The sequence below is a fragment of the Carassius carassius genome, chromosome 4, assembly GCF_963082965.1.
Source record: "Carassius carassius chromosome 4, fCarCar2.1, whole genome shotgun sequence".
Lineage (NCBI taxonomy): Eukaryota > Metazoa > Chordata > Actinopteri > Cypriniformes > Cyprinidae > Carassius > Carassius carassius.
This window is the reverse complement of record NC_081758.1, coordinates 15,233,513-15,237,936: the sequence shown is the minus strand read 5'-3', so window position 1 is coordinate 15,237,936 and position 4,424 is coordinate 15,233,513. Positions and strand designations below refer to the sequence as shown.

At 36.6% G+C, this 4,424-nt stretch overlaps 1 long non-coding RNA gene across 2 annotated transcripts; it reads left to right on the top strand.

The window, feature by feature from the left end:
• The first annotated feature begins 1,781 nt into the window (after window positions 1-1,781).
• Window positions 1,782-4,424, top strand: LOC132129790 (uncharacterized). 2 transcript variants are annotated; one of them, XR_009428580.1, is made up of 3 exons: window positions 1,782-1,970; window positions 2,129-2,259; window positions 3,784-4,424. It is a non-coding gene; the product is annotated as an uncharacterized LOC132129790 (long non-coding RNA). The 2 variants fall into 2 exon arrangements; XR_009428579.1 differs by lacking the exon at window positions 3,784-4,424 and adding an exon at window positions 2,356-2,445.

The window sequence follows — 4,424 nt, the reverse complement described above, 5'->3', positions numbered from 1 at the left end:
TTGTTATATTTTATTGAGCTTGTTATCTTCGAAAAATACTGCAAAACAATGCATCTCAAATCTCAGATTCTTCTAAATTCTCAGATTCAAGGCTTAATGGTGTTAACAGAAGGGGTTCTCTAACAAATAATGCATAGTGGTTCAATTATAAAAAGATACTTTAGAAATATGCTACAGTATAAGTATACATGTAAATACTGTTTGGAGAAATGTGTAAATATATTACACAATTTCTATTGTGATTGTGAAAATGGTCATGACTTTTAGGGCTTGAACAGTTATAGTTAACTGTCTAAATATGCCCATTTAAAATATGCTGTAATTATTCTGAAAAGTCATTGTTGAACATGTATTTTCACCTTAAAAACTGCTATTTACAAGCTTAATTTAGGTTCTCTGTGTTTGAGCAAGAGCAGCACCAAACCAGTAGGTGGTGCTAATGTCCCAAATTTAGGTACGCGTTAAACACGCCATTTACGCGTTAACACGCAATTTACGCGTTAACACGTAAATACGCGTTAACGCGTAATGACGTGTTAACGCGTAAATTGCGTGTTAACACGTAAATACGTGTTAACGCGACAGTTTCACACGTTTTGGCCCTTTTGGCCTTCCATAATTGACAACGTAACTACGACGTCGCATGCACGTAATTGTATTACCATCACATTACCAACTCACAACGTCGTCAGTACGTCCTTCCAACGTAACAAGATAACCAAGAACGTCCCAGATAGGTCCTCTATTCGTAATATATTGGTAACTTCATGACTTACTGGCAACATAACTACAACGTCGTATGCACGTAATTTTAATTACCATAATTTTTGTACATTCTTTATATGCTCCCTGAGTATAGTGCTATTTATAAAGTGTAATTAAACTTCAGACACACGATTAAACGTTCCTTAAAGATAAAATGTGTTTCTTTTCACCAAGTCAGAATATGGACATGCTTTTAATATATAGTGACGTGGCATACAGCGCGCGCGCGGTTCCACAACTGACGCACCCACGCGCACAATATTGACAAGAAAGGAAATACATTTTTCGGAGTTGTGAAACTTTCTATTTCGTAAGGAGTTGTGAACGTGAAATAATGACAGACTGGCTACACCATCTCATCTGCCGCAGATACAGTAACGTTATCAGGAGGACAGCACGTTTGTTTGAAGTACTTTTCACTTCAACTGTGTCTGACAGGAGAATTGGCTTTTCTGAGGTGAGTCTTACAATTTATAATAAATAAAGAGGTTGATAAAATGTATAAAACAAAAGTCTTGATCTCCGTAAAGACGCTAAAACCCTTTTTTAATATTATTGTTTTTATTAGCCTACTAGCTGTTGAGAGTTACCATGGCAACCGCGGACACATAAGCTGCTGGAGAGGAGAGGACTCATCTGACAGTTTCTCTGTTTCTCGTCAGTTATACCAAAGAAAAGTTCAACAACTGCGACAGATTGGTTAAGTAACATATGTTAATATTATCCACAGTCTACTTTAAGTACTTTTGTTAACATTTATACCTCTGTGATTATGGCATCTTAATTATCTGATATGTCTGCTAGCAAATATTATGCTAGCTTAGAAGCATAAGTATAACATAATAGATTTGAGCTCTTATTAATGAACGTTTGGGCTTTTAATCATATCTTATGTGTAAAGGAGCGGTTTTGATAGCTTTGTAAACGTTTTTGATGATAATATGTCAAAAGATAAATGGAAGTAAGCTTATTAATTAAAACTAAAAGTCTGCACTGTAGAGTCTATCAGTGACGTCACTCACGGTCTAAATTTGGCTGACACTATTTCAAACCAGTGTTTCAAACACGTTTTGATTTTTCATTGTAAACAAATATTGATTAAAATTGTACTGTGATTTCAGGAGTGTCTTAAAAACCCTCTAAAACAGAGGGGAAGTTCCAAGAAAATTTCTAATGGGAGCTGCTGACAGAGATAGAAAACACAGGTGATCCGAGGAAGCTTATTAAATAACTTAATATTTATTTTACACAACATATCATTATGCATCTGTAACATCCAAAAATGTGAATACTGGTATTTTAAGATTTATATGTATGTTTTCCATTTTGCTATTTTTTTTTCTGCATTTCCCCTATTCTCTAGTTTGTTTATTTCTAATAAGGAGCTGGAGGCTGTGGAGAAGCAGATCCGTGACCTCGTGGAGAAGCAGGCCCAGCTGAGAGAGTGGAGAGCTGTGCTGGAAACATTCAGGGGTTGACGCTCATAAGTCCAGGGTAAGTAAACAGCTAACCCTACTACCACCTCTACTCTGTGTGGTTCTCAGCACAAGCTTGGTGCACCCAGGACGCAATCTTCCCAGATGTCCACAGCGTAAGACATGAGCCAGGACCTGGGCGATGACCTCTCTCCTTCCAACGCCTCCGGTCTTCAGGATCTCCACCTGCAGGAGCTCCACTTCGCGAGACAGAACACGACACTGTTATCATCTGAGAGGGTTAACGACACCACGCTGCGGCAGACGGAGACGCTGAAGAGGGACTTCAGGAGCCTGATCGAGACGGTTCGCAGCACGACACCCGCGGTGACGATCATCATGTCAGGACCACTGCCCACGTATCAACGAGGACACGAAAGGTTCAGTAGACTTGTTGCTTTAAATGAATGGTTGTTGTCATGGTGTAAAGAACAGAAACTGCTATTTGTTAATTACTGGAATCTTTTCTGGGACCGTCCTAGGCTGTTTCGCGCTGATGGCCTGCAACCCAGCAGAGTCGGAGCGGAGCTGCTCTCTGACAACATCTCCAGGACACTTCGCTCCATGTGACTAGTAAGACAATTCTCAAATAACTATTATGATGAGTTTTGTTCTACACGCTCAAATAGAAGTACTTGTGCTGTCCAATCAATAAAGATTGTGTTTGTTCCAGTGTTAATTTTGACAGGCATTTTTGATTTAGCATTAGTCTAAACTCCACCAAACTACTGTTATAAGCATGAACCCCGTCAGACTGGTAGTGGCTGAGGTGTTGCAACAATATATAGTGATATTCTCAATGTTACCTAGAAAACAGGATACAGGTTTAACTCATTCGAAATACTTCTGCTTAATGTTACACTGTCAGACATGCAAAAGAAATCTAATGTATCTCTTGCTCTGGCTACTAGGGGTGTGACGAGACACTTATCCCACAAGACGAGATGAGACACGAGACTGGGTTCATGAGAGCGAGACGAGATTTTTTTTTTTTTTTTAAAGAAATCCTCAATGATTTTTTTTTTAAATTATTGACACTGTTTTCCTAATGAATGTTGTTCAGTTGCTTTGACACAATGTATTTTGTTTAAAGCGATATATAAATAAAGGTGACTTTGACTTTGAATGATAAAATAAATATTTTTCATTTCAACATTTCATTCATCTCCTTTTTCGTAGTACATACATTTTCACATCAATTTATTAAAAGTAAAAAAAAAAAAACATGTTTAGGGCCCTATGAAATGTTTCATTTTTCCCCCAGCATATTATTTTTTATTATTATTGTTAGCAAATTCTGTATTTTAGCATGTCTATCTATTTGAATGCATAACACAACTTAATTTATTCATTTTATTTTTTCTTAAAGGTAGCCTTACTGATATAGATATCATACCTCAAAGTGTTGTTACTGACCACTTCCTTGTATCGTGCATGCTGCATATTACTGATATTAACTATATTTCCAAAATGAGCATTATGAATGTAAGAGCCTTACATTACATTTATAACAATCATTGTTAATGTTTGAATTGTATTTCAGGGCAGTTTGTGAAGACAGATAATCAAGAGAAGTCAGTTCCAGATCCACCTTCCACACCAGACCTCTCTCTCACGAGGATTGCTGTCTACTACCATATTGTGTTCTCTTCAGACTTCGGGGGATGCAGATACTACTCAGGGACATGAACACTTGAATATTGCAAGAATAGAGAAAGTAAGAATTACTTAAGATTTTAGAATTTAATGTTAATTGCTTAAACATATATACATATATATATTTTTTTTAGATATATTTTTTGTGGCAGTGTGAACTGGCCATAATGCTGTATGATAGGTGTGAGATTCATTAAACTTGATTTGCTATAATACATCTGTTCATAAGCTATTGCATATTATTTTCAATGAATTATTTGTAGTGGTTTGGTTAAGGGTATGATTAGCTGACGTATTATTTGTGGGAGCTTGTGATTAGTTGATGAATGTGTGCATTGTTAATGCTAATATTTAAATGCAATGTACTGAGTGCCTACTAAGACTTGCATGTTGGTGCATAATGTTTTGACCCTGGATGCTTACAGAAGGGTATAGATATTTAAATATATGGAAATGTATTTATTATTAATATATCTCAATCTATGTGCTTCTGTATAGGCTGAATGCTTTCAATCATATTTCGCTGTA